General features: G+C 42.9%; 1 protein-coding gene across 1 annotated transcript in view; it reads right to left on the bottom strand.

Moving 5' to 3' along the window:
- Nucleotides 1-18,077, bottom strand: part of ASTN2 (astrotactin 2) — a 627,871-nt gene that overhangs the window by 80,204 nt on the left and 529,590 nt on the right.

The raw sequence follows: 18,077 nt of genomic DNA, 5'->3' as shown, positions 1-18,077 counted from the left end.
GTATATTGCAGGATGGTAGAAGATGGGAGGAGTGAATTGCCTCTCATTTTAATCCGCCTGGTAGAAAGGTTTTTCTTTTCTCTTTTACTAGCCTGCTGAGTTCCATACATCACCTCCTCCACAGCCAGCATGGAAACTCTAAGCAGGCTAGTAAGGGTGGTGTGTGTGTGTTTTGCAGGTTTTGTGGGATTATTTACAAGGTTGGGTTGAATCATTTAAACACTGCAGTCCTACATATTTTTATTTATATCTATGACACTGTCAGAACCTACCAAATGTAAGGATTTCCAGGCAAATCAAAACTTGGACACACACCCTTCTTATTTGTTTAAATTGCATTTGTATTCTTATTTAAAGCATTCTTGAAGGTCCTGTTAAGTCCCTAACTAGGACTGTGAAAATATGGGGATGTAATTCATGGATTCCCGAAGCAAAGTTACATAAGAACATAGAGCTAGGCTGCATTTGTAACCGTGGAGGTCTGGATTGAGATTTGATCCTGGTTTTGCCAAAAAAAGTTTGGAAATGGGTGGTGGTAGGATTCTGAGCTTTCTTTCAGGTTCATCCAGAGTCTGGATTCCAGAGTGGTGGGGGCCCCACCCAGTTCCAAACACACAGAACACAATCCGGTATGCTTTGAATTTGGCTGGAGCAAAACGCTTGGTGATCTGCTCCTGGCCTTTGGCTCAGTGCATGCTGGCAACTCTCCTTGTCCAAAGGGTTGCCTCCTGAGGATGGTGTTTTGGGGTGGGGGTGGGGCCACAGAGAAAGAGATGCAGACGCCAGATTGTTTCGCTTGTTAACTTAAGAATGTATGCAAATTTCATTTCCCCACTGTCAAAAAACTCTGTGCGCTCTCCAGCTAATAAGCCCTGGGCCCATTAGCATGCAGACTGAGTACTTTTGGCACTGGTAGCAAAAACAAGAAATGACTCCACCCTGCCAGATCTGTGTCTTTCTCTCAACATCCCCTTTCCTGGACGTGGGCTCACCATTTAGAAGAGAAGGTCCCAGCAGTGCTGAGCAAAGTCGGGTCACTACCAGGTCTTATTTGCACAAACTGTGTTTTCCAAATTAGCATTCTCCGCAACATTCATATTCCTCAACACTAGTACTGACATAAGCAGAGGTTTTCAAAGGCAGGAGATATAGTGCATGCTGGCAACTCTCCTTGTCCGGGAGATGTAAATTGGGTAACTTCTATTGAAAATGTAGGCCAAACAAAACCCTCTTCCACTGCTAGTACTCATAACCAGAAGTTCCCAGGCTCTAAGCCTGGAGGCTCCTAATGAGCATGTTATGGTTTGTCTGACAGCAGAATCAAGGTAAATGCTAACAGGGCTATCTCAGTGATTTAAAGTTCCTCATAGCAACTACAGCTTAAAGGGACATGAGCTTTTGTTATCACACTTGCAGGAGTGAGCAGAAACAGCACTGGAGTCTTACGATTCCAGATCTCAATGTCCATGTGGAAACAGCAGTGGTATGATCTCCATGACCATGCTGGCTACAATTGTCAGTCCCAGAACTTGAAGTTGAAAAGGCTTGCTGTGACTACTTTACTATGGCTTTCAAATAAAGGTATGTTGTTGTTGTTGTTGTTGTTGTTGTATATCCAACAAATTTCTTCTGAGAGTACACCTATTGGAAACCACCCCAGAATTGGTCTTACTAAACATCTTCCAAGACAATAATGCCCACTTACAACACAACACAAAGAACTCATAATCCATCTATTCTCAGCAGCCAGAATCATCATAACCAGACACTGGAAAGACCTGTCAGGAGTAAACATGGACCAATTGTACCAAGTAGTATGGGAAACAGCCCTACTAGAAAAACTAACCAGTAAGCTGAAACTGAGACGGGGACAAACAGAAGAAGACGCCTTCACCCCGGTATGGTCCCCTTCATCACACATACAGCCCAACATGACAATGACAAAAATCTACCGACAGCATACAAATCAATATGGCTAACCTGATCAAAAACACCCACCCACCCCACTCACACAGGATACCAAAGACCACCGCAGCCAACCACAAATGAACAATCACACCCTATGCCAATCCCGACCTCTCTCACGCCAAAGAAGCACAAGCGAACAACAGAGAACCTAAACAAACAACACTGACACCCAACCCTACATATATTAAGGAAAATAGAAACATTGTCACCCCACCTCACCCATCCCCCCATCCCACCCACCTCTTTCCCCCTTCTCTCCCTAATGTCTCAACAACCAAAACTGATTTATAAAATTTTACATGGAAAAAATACGAGAGACATTGCACACACTTTTGTAAATCAAGAAAATCTTTAATAAAAAAAACTTTTTAAAAAGTACACCTATTGGTATTTATGGACCTAAGACAGCAATGTTTATTAACTTCAATGGGTATATTCTGAATATGACCAGTGTTGGATACAACCCAACATTTATTTGTCACTTTTTTTACACAATAGTGTCTCAGAGTGACAGATTTAACTCAACCCACTGACGGTAAGAAATCTTAACCTTTTTGAAAATAATTATATTAAATTGTGGAAAGAGGTTAAGAAAGAGTTGGATATATGGGGAAGGAAACTCTCCCTGTTTGGTGGAATTTCAGCCATCAAAATGAACATACTCCCCAGGATGTTGTTTTTATTCTAATCAACCCAGATTGTAAATTAATGATGATGATGATAATAATAATAATAATAATAATAATAATAATAATAATAATAATATGTTGGAAGAATATTGTTTATACTGTGCGGTATTTGTTGTTGTTGTTGTTGTTGTTGTTGTTGTTGTTGTTGTTGTTAATACCCCATAGTATAAATAATATTCTCCCAACAGAATATTATTATTATTATTATTATTATTATTATTATTATTATTAAAAAGTGATAAGACATCAAACATTAAAAACTTCCCTAAGTAATTTAAGCTGCTTCAAAGAATGGGAAAAAAAACATATCTCTAAATTCATATGGCAGGGGGGAAAGCCAAGAATTAAACATAAAATTACTATAGATACAAAAGAAAGAGGAGGCTTTGCCCTGCCAGATCAGCAATTGTACTATGAGGCAGCTTGGTTGTGTTGGTTAAAATAATAGATTATATTGGACAATGTAGACATTTCAGATTTAGAAGGTCACAATCTAAAATTTGGCTGGCAAGCATGTCTTTGGTATGGGAAGGTTAAAATCTGTTTAATGAACAGTTTAATGAACAGATTAATGAACACATTCTTAGACAGAATCTGTATAGAGTATGGGAGAAATATAAAAAATCTGCAGGAAAGAAAAACACCTTTATGGCTATCTCCCACTGAAGCAATTACAATTAAGAGAGTTAATATGGGTAGACAATGGGTGACCTACAGGAGACCACTGGAGTTTACTGAATATGGAAAACATAAGGAGCCAAGTTATGGACTGGTTACAATATCACCAGATATATGAAATGTTTAAACTATATAGAAAGAATGAATTTTTAGACCAAGCTCACAATTTGAAAAAGAACTCTTACAGAAGAGGCATAAACTTTTATCCAAAATGTATAATTTTTTTTATTAGAACGGGAAACAAAAAACGAGCTAGTTAATGCTTAAGTGACACACTGGGCAATAGATATAGGACACAATATAGATCTTAACCTCTGGGAGAAACTTTGGAAAAGTGACCTGAAATCTACTGCATGTTATTCACTGAAAGATAATTATTTTAAAATGATTCAGAGATGGTACCTAACTCCGAGTAAACTGGCTAAGATTTATAAAACAGAATCAGATATGTGTTGGAAGTGTAAAGAAGCGTAAAGAACATTTTTTCACATGTGGTGGACATGTAAAAAGGTAAAAGTATATTGGGAAATGATGTATACTTAATTGAAAAAATATATTTAAATATATATATTCCCTCCCCCCCCCAAAAAAAAAACAGAGTCCTTTTCATTGGGAATAACCCAGACAGAAATTTCTAGGCATCATAAAAGGTTATTATGTATGCAACAACTGTGGCCTGTGTTTTGTTAGCCCCAAAATGGAAAATGAGTGAGGTCCCAACTAAAGCGGATTGGAAACTTAAGTTGATAGAATATGCAGAACTTGTAGATTTAACACATAGAATAAGAGAGCAAGAAGAACATATATTTAAAGAAGCGTGGAAAACATTTATTGAATATATGGAAAACAACTGTATACAGCTGAAAATGCTGGCAGCACTAAGATAAATTAAAAAAGATTAAATAATTTTTGATGGATGTAAAAGTGGAAAACTGATCTGAATGGTTTAGTAAAATATGCAGGCATGTTTGATATGTAAAATGAATGATGGAAGGAGAAGAAGAGAAGTCACTGGATATTTTAAAGTTTGTAAAACATTTATTTTAAAATGTAACATTGTAAACTTAATAAAAAATTATTATTTTTTTTTAAAAAGAAAACTTTGCCTGTGGTTGCAGATGAGATTGGTATGTATGAAAAAATGCTGGTGGAAGGGCCAAGTGTGGGGAGGAAGAGGAGGAGGACGGATAGTGTGCATTTCATATAAATTCATATTAAGGGGGCACAAAGTGGTTGCCAAACAGAGACACCCAAGCCAGTCCAATCTGGGAAAACAGTCAGTGCGTGAGATGCTCTGCTTTGGAATAGCCCCAAGAGGCAACCCTCTCGCACTTTCCTTGGCTCCTGCCACCCCCCACCCCCCCAATGAGTCATGATGCCTCCTCCTGCCTATTTCTGGCAGATAGTAACCCCACTCCTGCTTTTAGCCATCAACAAATTTTAACACCTCCACTTGCAATGCTGGCTCAGGTGTTCCTGACCAGCAGATGGGAAGCCAGAGCGCCGCCATATTCCGTACCCACCTGCTCCGAAAGAGGTAAGAAAGAGGACCTAAGTACAAGGTCAACATGGGTGGGTTGTGAAACCTTTTGAGGACAAGGCACAATTCACACTAAAGAGCAGGGTCTGCCTAAGACATTTGGGCACCTGAGGTGAAACACAAAATGGCACACACACACCCCATCAAGGAAGAAGGTGTGGATGAAGATTTATATCAGGAAAAAGCCAGGAATAAAAATCTACACTGGAAACAAGGGGGTGGGTGAAGATCAGATTCAGGAACAAGAAGGGGAGGAATCAAATTAACCTGACTGTACCTTTGAAGCAGTAATCAAAGGCCACAGTGGAGGTAAGGGAAGGGGCACACTCTGAATCACACTGGGCAGAGCCCAGGAGACACCACTTGGCAGCCTCTGCCATTTCTTCCCTAAGGGAGCAGGGAGATCATCAGTGCTTCCTACCCAGAGGCCAGTGAAGAAGCAGCATTGGGGGGCTGCTGAGGGGGAGGTTTCCCTGGGCCCAAATGAAGCATGCTGCAGTTGTTGCTGTCACTGTAGCACATTCCTTGCAGTGTGGATCTGGTGCCCCTGTGGATCCCACCACCTTTGCTCACCTCACCTTTGCTCATGGGTGGGCCAGCCCTGTTAGAGCAGGAGAGGGGGCACTGCGTAGGGTGAACTATACAAAGAGACACATAATGGGCCTCCTCTACTTCTAATCCAAAGATCAATGGAACAGCTCTGTCCCTTAGATTCTTCTTGCTTTAGAGAAGGAAAAGAAAGCAAAGCAATTTTGTGGGGGAGAGATCGGGGGCGGGCAATAGCAAAAGCAAATATACAAACGTCCAAGTCAGCCACGTTGAAATGAACAAGTCCCATTAAACACAATGGGGCTTACTCCTCCTAGGTAAGTTGTTACAGGATTGCAACCAAAGTGAGCTCATCTGCCATGTCTTACTCACCCAAAACCCCACTCCCCTGAATTAGGAATAATTAAAGGGGGAAGTTGGAACCAGGACACAAATCAAATAGCAAAAGCTTTTCATTTTGCTGAAGCTCTCAGCAAATACTCTGTCTTCATAAGGGATGGTGCCCTTTGCAAACAGGGCTAGTGAATAGGATGTCGGTGCTTCTCCAAGGGGTCTTAAGCAAAGCCTTTCTCTCTTCACCTGCCCCCCCCCCCACCGCAATACAGGGAATATAATAACTGATCCATTTTACAGTGGTGTTGTAAGGATTATAATTTTGCTCTTAAGCACCATTTAAATTCCTGGTGCTATTAATACTTTGCCACGCGACCTGAGAGCACAAACGTATGCAAGTTTACTCAGAAGTAAGTCACACTGTGTTCAATGAGACATACTCCCTCCTAGCAAGTGTGTTTTAAAACTGCAGCCCTAATTTTTGAAATGACTAATTACTACTCCTTAAAGTATATATTTAATATTTTAAATACGGCATGTATAGCTTAACCAAATACATTGATGAATTTTTTAAATGTTGTCTCTGAGTGATTCAGTTTATTAATTTAAATCTATTTCTCACTTTCACTGTGGGAGGTTACAGGTAGGTAGCCGTGTTGGTCTGCCATAGTCAAAACAAAACAAAACAAAAAAAAAATTCCTTCCAGTAGCACCTTAGAGTATCTGAAGAAGTGTGCATGCACACGATAGCTCATACCAAGAACAAACTTACCGGTAGTTGGTTTCTAAGGTGCTACAGTCTGAAAAACAAGGTGCCAATACCTTTTCTTTCCTTTTTTTTTTTTAGTTGCAGGACTTAGAACAGGCTTCCCCAATCTCGGCCCTCCAGATATTTTGAGACTACAATTCCCATCATCCCTGCTAGCTAGGGATCATGGGAGTTGTAGGCCAAAAACATCTGGAGGGCCGAGGTTGAGGAAGCCTGACTTAGAAGAAAGCTCCCTGAACTCAGCAGACCTTACTCCCAGTTAAGTGGATAAAAGATTGCAACTGAAGTAATAGTAGAATACTATTCAGATGTGTGGAGATTATCAAAGATTGGGCTATATTTTTGCTACATTTTCAATTCTGACTTCTGAGCTGTTATTACTACATTGTTGCTCTGCAACAAGAATAACAACAACAAGAATAATTTGGTAACATTATTATTGGAGTGCTAGAATTCTCAGCCTCATTTATTTCCTGAAACTATTTGCCCAGGAATAGCTATATCCATTTGCCTAAGTCCAGTAGGTGCAGGAAGAGTTACCAAATGTTTGCACAGCCCATTAAGTCGAATGGGTTACTTAGCAAGTTCATTCACAGTGAATGAAGCTGAAATTTGGCTTTGAGTTTACCCTTAGGTGTGAGAGAAGCTATAGGACCACACAACACGTTGGTTCCTTTCATAATTTCATGGTTCCCAGTTGCAAACATGGTACCCAGCTAGCTACATCCAACTTGTACTTGGGACCTTGATACCAATGAACAGGTGTGTGTGAGAGAGAGACAATCACAGCTCCCTGGTGAGGTTCTATCATGTGCTCTGGAGACAGAACCTGTTAGCATTTTACATGCTGCATGAAGAGAACACACAATGAAACAGCAGGGAACATGACAAGCATGAATGCCATGTCCAGCACAAATCAGCCCTTTGTCAACATGTTAACACTATTCTGGTGGGGCATTGGTATAAATGAATGTGCTTAAAAATAGCAGCACCCGTTTTCAGTGGTGTAGCGAGGGCGGGGTGTTGCGCCCCAAGTTCCAGCCTGGGGAGGGTGACACTCTGCACCACCCTCCCCCGCGAGTGCAACTCCCAAGCTGCCGCCCGGCAACCCTTCCGCGCGAGCAACCGCCACACGGAAGTGGTGCCAGGCGGCGGCTTAGGAGTCTTGGCGGACTGTGCATGTCTGCAGCAGCCTGCACAGACTGCGCATGTCATGGCCTGGCACCTCTTTTCTGTCCCTTATGCGTGGCGGCTGCTCACGCAGTGGCGGCTTGGGAGTCCAGGCGGACTGACTCCCAAGCCACTGCCCAGCCACACACCCCTGCGAGTGCGACTGCCAAGCCGCCGCCCGGCAGCCCTTCCGCGCTAGCAGCTGCCGCACAGAAGAGGTGCCGGGCAGCGGCTTGGTAGTCCAGGCGGACTGCATGATGCATACACTACGGAGCGAGGCCCCGCCCCCAGGAGGTGCCGCTAGGCTTGCCACCCCAGGCAGCCAAGCGGCTTGATACGCCTCTGCCTGTTTTTCCAGCTGAGGCTTTCCAACTTCAAGTATTTGCAATCATGCTATCTCATGTCTAGCAAGAGAGGCTGCTACCAAGGGGCGGGTGGACTCCCCCAGCACCCCAGCAGTGTTGGATTTAGGACCTGTCAACAACACCTTACAACGACTCACTTCAGCGAGAATCAGCCTTGTTCCTAGAAATAGGGAACGTGTTAATGGATAGCAGCAGGGACCTCTGGTGCTTTTGCATTCAGCAGCTGAATTGGGGAAGGGAAGAGGGAAGTTAGGGAACGTGTTCCTCACATGTTCCGATTAGGCCACAGTGACATACGCCTTAAGTTACATCCCATTTGGATTACTGTAGCACGCTCTACGTGGGGCTGCCATTGAAAAGTGCTGAGAAACTTCAGCAGGCTCAAAGATCTGCAGCCAGATTGTTGACTGGAGCTGTTTATAGGGAGCAGATGACTCCCTTGTTCGAACAGCTCTACCAGTTACCTGTCTGTTTACAGGTGCAATTCAAAGTGCTAAAAAGTCCTACATGGCTTAGGTCCAAGCTATCTGAAAGACCATACAAGCTTGCCTGGGTTTTGAGATCTTCTAGCGAGGCTCTTCTCTCAATCCCACCACCCTCACAGGCATATTTGCTGAGGAATCAGGAGATAGCCTTCTCAGCGGCTGCTCCCAGACTTTGAAACGCCCTCCCTGGAGAAGCCAGACAGGCTCCTTCCTTGTTATCTATGATTCTATGAACACCAAGACGTGTTGAAATTCCACTGGGCATTAAATAAATCCCACCTAAAATAACAATTACCAAGGACAGTCCAGGTGTCACCCTTGCTTTAAGAGACCAGGGCAGTGAAGAAGGTTTTTGATGGCCACAGGGAGTTGCTTTGCTGCTGAACGTGCAGGCATCGAAGCACCACGTGCTATACCTGTGGGTTATTTTCTGCAGAAAGCTGCATCCCTTCTAGAAAAACTGCAGCCCTGGGTATGCATAAACAGCCAATTAGAAAGGATGTCTCAATCACTTGATCACTCACTCAGCTACTGCTGTGTATTAAGCCACAAAAAGAAAATTCTTAAAAGTTTCCATAATGGGAGATGGCACACTCCCATTTTGCTCTCTTGCACTTGCTGAGGAAATGTTGATTAGACTGCAAGACAATGCTGCCTGCCTCCCCAATAATGTGCTTCCTCTCCTTCCCTCAGCAGCTCCTGGGAAGCTGTGACTACTCCACACCACTGGCACCTTGGCTGCTCTGGAAATATATGATCTGATTGAGAAAGGTCAGCTGGCAACCTCTACTGCTGCCCTTTTCATTTTACTTTTGTTCTTCCTCGCTCTGGACAGTGCAGGAGCACCCTCTGTCGGCCAAGTGTCAGAGCTGACCAGATCCTGGTCTTGCTGAGCCCTAAGCCCTAGCCTACCCAATACCTTCAGCTAATACTTTCAACTACAAGGGAAGGGTCACTCTTCCAAGTAATCCTTAACCTGGACTTCCGTGCTCACATATCATAAAATGCTACTGGCCCACGGGAACACTGTTTTCTCTTGAACCTCAACCATGCAAACCTGTCAACACTTCATGTGTGATTACACCTTCATTCCAGCTCAATCCCTTCAACAAGAGCTACTTCCTACTTTTCCAGCTGAATCCTTGCTGTGGTCTTTTCATTCCGTGGTGTCTTTACTGTCTGTCTCCTTAGCAGTTGTGTGATTTCCCAGGCCCATCTGTGCCCTCCTCCAGCTGCCTTGTCTCATCACTCCCTCCTTGGGTTGCTTATTCAAGCATAGAATCATAGAATCTTAGAGTTGGAAGACACCTCAATGATAATCTAGTCTAACCCCCTGCAATGCAGTAATCTCAGCTAAAGAATCCATGACAGATGGCCATGCAACCTCTGCTTCAAAACCTCTCGGGGGAGTCTGCTGCATTTGGTCATTGAGTCTCTCCACAAGCCACATTCCCTATCCCCTCTAGTTATCAGGCCTGCAACATTCCATCCCTGAGTATTTTTGCATGGCTGGAATGTGTTCTTGAACTCTGAGAACGCCTCTTGTTTGCCTGGATGGAGGATAGAGTGGGTTGCACAATTGTGTGAAGAAACAAGCATAAGTGGAACAAGGTAAGTGTCATATTCACTGTTCCATGCACTTTTGCCTCTGGCTCTGTCCACCACTAGAATGTGACACACACAGTCACTGTTGTACTCAGGTCCTGCTTGTAGGCTTCTCATAGGCATCTGGTTGGCCATTGTGAGAACAGGATGCTGGACTAGATGGACCACTGTTCTGATCCAGCAGGCTGTTCTTAGGTTCTTATGAAATAAAAAAAAGGATTTAACTGGCTTACAACCTTTGTCTCAGTCACGCTTTGGGACAAATGTAGTAATCATCAATTACCTGTCCCCAATTTGGACACCATGAATACTAATGAAAATGAAGATGAAGTTCATTAGCATTCTTACTGGAACAAGTCACTTTTATCTAAAGACCCGTGATCAAAGATAAAACATTAATTTTATTTTAGAAAAGTTTCATCATGAATCAAAAGTGTGCTGGGTCTTAGAAAGAAAGCAGGAAATTGTGCTGTGTAGAATGATGTGTTCAAACCAAGAAAAGGAAAACAAACAAACAAACAAACAAAATCACTCACAGCCCAAGAGAGGAACAACAAAAACAGGAACTAAAGAATAAATTAATCCTAATAAATATGCAATGGCAGAGGCAAATTACAGGTGATTGATGAAGTTGCCACTTTAAAGGCTCCTTGATAAAGTTGATCATTTGTAAAACAAGCAGCAGAAAGTGGCAGGGAGGGGCGAGAAGGGAGAGAATCTTGCCACCTCTGTTAAGGAACACAAATAATGCTCTGCCAAAATTAAAACAGGTGGTGGTTAGGCTTGTTCTGCTGATGACAGCAAAAGGGAAGAAAGGTGCTCAAAGTACCTCTCCAGTGCTTGAAAGCTTGAGTCTCAAAGGAGGATGTCCATGCGGGTGTGGGTGGGTGTTTTCAAACCACAGAGCCTAGGGCTTGCTGATCAGAATGTCGGCGGTTCGAATCCCCGTGACGGGGTGAGCTCCCGTTGCTCGGTCCCAGCTCCTGCCCACCTAGCAGTTCGAAAGCACGTCAAAGTGCAAGTAGATAAATAGGTACCGCTCCAGCGGGAAGGTAAATGGCGTTTCCGTGCGCTGCTCTGGTTCGCCAGAAGCGGCTTTGTCATGCTGGCCACATGACCTAGAAGCTGTATGCTGGCTCCCTCAGCCAGTAAAGCGAGATGAGTGCTGCAACTGGACCTAATGGCCAGGGGTCCCTTTACCTTTACCTTTATCCACACTACAGGTGGTGATGAAATCCAAATCAGTTTTAATTAAAAGGTGAACATGCCTCATATATATGTTCTGAAACAGACTGAAACAGGCTCCACGCCTGTTTCTTGTACATGGCCACATTTGACTGTCACAATAAAGGATAGTCTGCTGCCCTCCACATGTTATTGGAATCCCAACTCTCATCAGTTCCCGCCTGCATGGTCAAAGTCCAGGTATGATGGGCAATTCAGTTCACATTTAACAGCAATTCTAGCTAATTCATGTATTCTGAAACAACATGCAGACTGAAACACAGCCATCCTTCAAAATTTTCAGTTTTCCCAATGTTGTAATGCAGTGCTCTAGCCAAGTAATGTGCAAAAATGTAATGTAAAGATGCATATATTCATTTTGGGGAGGACACTCCAACATACAGACATTCCAAAAAGACTAAAAACATTCAAAAATATAAATATTAAGGGAAATATAGTTTGCAAAAATAGGTACATTAGAATATATATATATATTTTCTAAAGTGTTGGTGAATTTTCTTGATAACTGTGGTATAGTGTGAATCATGGTGTAGTGTGATGCAAGAGCTGTAGTGAGACTGGGGCTTTTACTTACAGCCCAGATCTCCACATCTATGTGGCCAGAAGGTGAATTTCAAAAGCTTTAGCTTTCAGTTTTAGTAAACCTTTAATTACTTAATTGGGTACAGTAATCAGCTAAAAGTCTTTTAAAATAAATTGACATCCTTGATTAATTGGGCAAAAATTGTTCTTTCATTTATATCCAAATTTAAGCAAATGTAATTTATTAATGCATCAATTACAATCCATTGATTAACCCATTACAAATATTTTCATGAGTCTGCTAAAAAAAGAAATTAACTTAGAAGACTGTCAGTGATGTGAGTTTTCCATAAAATGTTGAATTAGAGCAATCTGCAAAGCAATTTTTTCAGTTTGCTTCAGAAACCTTTCTGATGTTCTAAAAAGAATGATTTAATTTCACACGTTTATTGTGTTTTTATTCAGCAAACAAACAAACCAAAAAAACCTCACTTGCTGGATCATCACCTTATCGTGGTGAGTGGGCTTGCACGTTCCTGTGATCCTTGTGAGAAAAGCTGTAGGATCACCCAAGGCGGTAAGGTCAAGGGGAAGGAGCTAGACAAAGAATGATCCAATAAGTCCTCAATGACAGAACAGGCAGAAGGTAACAAGTGGTATGTTACAACGGCTGTGATGGCAGATGAAAGCTGAAGCAGATAAGAATCTACTGGTCGTCGTGACACTCATGCCATCAGAATAAAGCCTTACTGTGAAAACTGTGCATTGGAATCCTCAAAAGATTCCATCAATGGTGTCTCCAAAAAAAATTATATATCACTTTGGAAGACAGGCGAGCTAATGTCACTGTACTGGAAGAAGCAAAGATCACCAGTGTCGAAGCAATGATTCTTCAATATCAACTTCGTTGGACTGGTCATGTTGTGCGGATGCCTGATTATCGTCTTCCAAAGCAACTACTCTAGTCTGAACTTAAAAAATGGAAAGCGTAATGCTGGTGGTCAACAAAAGAGGTTTAAGGACTCTCTCAAGGCAAATCTATATAAAAAAGTAGTATAAACACTGATAACTGGGAAACACTGGCCTGTGAGCGTTCCAATTGGAGCTTTGAAGACGCTCAAACTCAGGACAAAAGGGAGAAACATGCTAAGAGGAAGGCACGCTTGGCAAACCCTCACCATTATCAACTCCTGCCCGGAAACCAATGTCCCCACTGTGGAAGGACGTGTGGATCCAGAATTGGCATCCACAGTCACTCATGGACTCACTGTTAAGACTGTGTTCATGGAAGACAATCTTACTTGGCTACGAGGGATCATGAAAAAAGAAGAAGAAACCAAAAAACTTTGAAAACTTCCAAACTAACCTAATATTTATTTGCAACTTGCATAAATTCATGTTACTAATGGACAGAGCAATAAATCAATGGAAAATGTTCTGCCCTCCATCACTGGAGATAGCCCAAGTACCATGTGATGCAGGACTAGCCAACATGGTGCCCCTCCAAATGTTGTGGGACTACAACTCCCATCAGCTCCAGTCAACACTGTCAGTAACCAAGGAGTTGTCAGAATTGTAGTCCAACAATATCTGGAGAGTACTATGTTTGTTCCCCCTGATGAAATATATCAGATAACTTATTTTGTTCTTCTCATTCTAGCACCATTTTTTTCTCTAGAAATAACAGCACACATACCACCCACTGGGATATGCCCAGTGGTAGTCCTACTCTGAGTAGACCCACTGATATTAATGGACCTAAATAGTCATGCCCATTACTTTCAATATGTCTGCTCTGAGTATGGCTAACAATGGCCACAACCTGTGTAACACCCACACCTCAAATGTGCCAAGCTTCTCTTGTCTCCTCTCTCCAAGGCTCATATCACCAGAACAGACTTTCCAGAACAACCCTAGCACAAAGCAGCATGCACACACACACACACACACACACACACACACCACCCACTGCAAGGCCCCTACCTAAAATAACCTCCTGAATGAGGGGGAACTAGCAGCAATGCCCAGAACCTGCTGCAGCCAAAAAAAGAATTTACTGGTCAGATGAACTAGAACCGCCTTGTGGAAAACATGATTCAATGGATTATTTAGGCATATAGTTTCAACCTTGGCCAAAGTACTCCTCCCTCCCTGCTGCCTCTGTTGTTCTCTCCCCCAACTCTTTCTAGGACACAAATATCCATGAGATTGGGGAGGTGGACTGGAAGCAACTGGAAACAACTACACTTATCCCAGTGGGAGGCTTGTGTGCTGGGGAGTGGGACACAACACTCTCAAGGAGGAATGGGGTGGTTAGAATAAACTAGCTTGCTTGGTTAACAAACCACAGTTAAGCTGCTAGGCAGGGGTCATGCATAATGCCAGCCCATAGCTTCACAAACCATAATTTAATAAACTGTGGCTTGGCATTATGTGAATATCATACTACTAAGGCTGACACATTTTCGGCATGTGATAAGGCCACAATCTTAATATCCTTTTCACGTGTACTTTTCTCCATCCTATACCTGTACATTTTAGTTTCTCCTTCCCAAATGTAGAACTATGAACTTGGTTTGTCTGGTGGAAGACCTTGGAAGATGAGTCTCCACTTGGTGCAACGCAGCTCAGATGTTAATTTACACCTTCAGTGGGAATGAAGCATAGATGTCAGGGAGAAGGGTCCTAGTCCAGCATGCTAGTTTTCTACATTCTGAAGTGATGCAGTCCCAGAACTTTTGACTGCTTTAGAGAAAACTACTCATTGTCTTTGTGCTCTGGTCCATGGGGTCACGAAGAGTTGGACACAACTAAACGACACAACAACAACAACAACAACAACAACAACAACAACAACAACAACTAATTGCCTTAGATACGTGTGGCAGATATGGCATATCTTAGTCATTACAAACTTCATCCATTTATCCCACTTTTTTTTTATTAAACTCTGTGAAATGTAGCACAGGGGTACAGAATTATCACTGTTTTCCAGCCCCTCCTCCCCCCTCCTCTAGAGGGTCTCACCCCTTCACCAGAGGAGCACTGGTGTGACAAAAACCCCTTTTTTCAAGCTTATTATTAATTCCAGATGCTTGTAAGCCATTCAGTTTGTACCTCACCCTGTAAAAAAAAAAACACTCCCTTTCTTTCAGTTGTGGAGCCTGTTTCTACTGTGACATAATGGGCTGGGTTGTTCTGAGGCCTGCAATATATTCACACACAGAGGCAGGCTTTCCATCACAAGCAAAGAGCACCGTTCGGCTGCACAGCATATTGTTGCACTGTTGTTCAGGACACGTTTCCACAACTATCACTCAATAGATTAGGATGCAAGTAGGGCTGTTTTCAGCTGCCATGGGCAGAGTCCTGCTCCCTACAAGTGGCCATTGAAAGCATCATAAAATTATAGAATTGTAGAATTGGAAAGGGTGCCCAAAGGTCATCTAATCACAGCTAAAGAATCATTGACATTTGGCCATCTGACCTCTGTATAAAAGCCTTCAGCAATGGAGAGTCCACCACTTCCTGAGGTGGAAAATTGTACCTAACGTTTGGTTGGAATCTCCTTTCTTGTACAGTGGTGCCCCGCTAGACAAAAATAATTCGTTCTGCGATTTTTTTTCGTCTAGCGATTTTTTCGTCTAGCGATTTTTTCGTCTAGCAAAGCGGCAATGACAGCCGTGCTCCGCTAAACGAAAGAAAAAAAAGACGGAATTTTTTTGTCTTGCGAAGCAGCCCCATTGACTTTTTCATCTTGCGGGGCAGCTTCCACTAGACCAGGCATAGGCAACCTTCGGCTCTCCAGATGTTTTGGCCTACAACTCCCATGATCCCTAGCTAACAGGACCAGTGGTCAGGGATGATGGGAATTGTAGTCCGAAACATCTGGAGAGCCGAAGGTTGCCTATGCCTGCACTAGACGAATGCTGTTCGTCTAGCGAGTTTTTCGTCTAGCGAGGCATTTGTCTAGCGGGGCACCACTGTAATTTGAATCAATTGGGTTGGGTCCTACTCTCCAGAACAGGAGAAAACAAGCTTGCTCCATCTTCCATGGGACAGCCCTTGAAATTTTGAAAATGGCTATCATATCACCTCTCGGGCTTCTCTTCTCCAGGCTAAACATACCCACCTCCCTCAAGCGCTTCTCATAAGGCTTGGTTTCCAGATCCTTTATCATCCTGGTGGTCTCTTCTGCACATGTTCATTTGTCTATATCCTCCTTAAACTGTGGTGCCTAGAACTGGAAACAATACTCCAGGTGGGGTCTGACCAAGGTAGAATAGAGCGGTACTATTACTTCCAGTCATGAACTTGCAGAACACAGAGGAAGGGGAAGGGAATCCTGGCGAGCAGTGTAGCCACAATTGGTACACACTAGGCATAGCTGTCAACTTTTGCCTTTTTTAAAGGGAAATTCCCTTATTCCGAATAGGATTCCTCGCAAGAAAAGGGAAAAGTTGACAGCTATGACACTAGGACAAGCTGAAGATGGAGAAGGGGAGGTCGGGGTCTTAGGAGGGACATCAGATGATGTTGCAGGGGCAAGCAACAGTTCAGGGGGAGCCAGGGGAGGGGTACATATTATCAGAAACAGAGGGAACACATCACCTGAACTCTAAGGCATTGAGAACATCAGGAAATGCACTCCAGGATTCTGACAGGCAAGGGGACACAGCCCAGCTCACTAATTGTCCAGGTGGGGATCATGGGGCGCATTAGGTCTGGGAGGAGGTTTGTGGTCACTCAGCTGGTCAGGGCAGGTAAGAATCACTTGCTTTATGAAGTGGAGAGGCACAGCTGCTCAGCTGGATCAAACTCCTGTGCATCAATAAAAATGGGGAAGGATAAAAGGGAATAAAGGCAGAGACTCTGGGTCTGCTCAACTTTCTCCATTGATGAACTATAGCTTGGCTGCTTTGGGAACTCCACTGGACTGTGACTTCAGGACTGGTCCTAGCTGATGAGGCATGAACCTGACCTTGTGGATTGACTTCAGATGTTGCTTGTTGTATTGGACCTGGAACAGTATTTGACCATGTGGATTCTTTGACTACTCTTGAGTGTTGAGACTGTGTGCACTATCAGGACTTATCTTCGGGTACCCTTAAATTAACCAGTGGTTTTCAACCAGTGTGCCATGAAGGATGCCTTGAAGGATGGTCAACAACAACTTGTGAGTTGTTGTGTCATTAAACTTCAAACGATAGACTTGGACAACAGCCCAGATTGGAAGATTGGAATGAAGTCAGGAAAAGCTGTGCTGACAAATAGACAGTTGAAAATATATATATACACAAATAAAGCTGTACTCAATGGATGAAAGGACATGTGATTTCTGACGTGATTAAGAATCGTATAGCCAGGGATGGAGAACTTTAAAGCGTTAAGATCGGAATGTGGAAAATAGGAGAACAACAAAAAGAATGCAGGCACGAAGATATTGGAGAAATACTTCAGAGGTCCAGACGATGGGAAGCCCAGAAATAGTAATAATAATAATTTGGATTGTAATTTGGTTGTTTTTTATTTTATCTTATTGGATTATGATTATGATTTGATGGATTTGTTAATTGGCTGTTTTTATTGTAAAATTAATAAAAATGATTTTGTTAAAAAAGAATATAGTTGGCCAAGGGAGCTGTGGACTCAAAAAGGTTGAAAACCTCTGATCTAAACACTATAATTCTATTGATGCAGCCTACAATTGCATTAGCTTTTTTTTTGCTCCTGCATCATGAGGCTGACTCATGTTAAGTTCATCATTCTACAGGTGTTCCCCTGAGAATGAGGGATAATGAGAATATGCATTGGACTCCATCTGGAGAGCACCAGGTTCCCCATTTCTGGTCTATATCTTTAAATTGTATGTTGACTTTCCCCTGTCTTATCCTCCAGCCCTTATGGATTTCTCTCCTCCAGCTCTACAGGTTGACCACACATATATCACCCCAAATTAGCTTTCCACTCTCTGCTGCCCTCAGAATGTTGTTGGATTACACGAGAATGAAAGAACAGCCTGCTGAATCTAGCCACTGGCCCATCCAGTACAATATCCTATTCTCCCAGTGGCCAACCAGATGGCTATGGGAAGCATGTAAGCAGGAGCTGAGCACAACAATGCTCTCCTCTCCCACGGATTCTGGTCTGCTTCCAACA

The sequence above is a fragment of the Lacerta agilis genome, chromosome Z (assembly GCF_009819535.1).
Source record: "Lacerta agilis isolate rLacAgi1 chromosome Z, rLacAgi1.pri, whole genome shotgun sequence".
Taxonomy (NCBI): domain Eukaryota; kingdom Metazoa; phylum Chordata; class Lepidosauria; order Squamata; family Lacertidae; genus Lacerta; species Lacerta agilis.
This window is presented reverse-complemented; position numbering and strand designations above follow the sequence as displayed.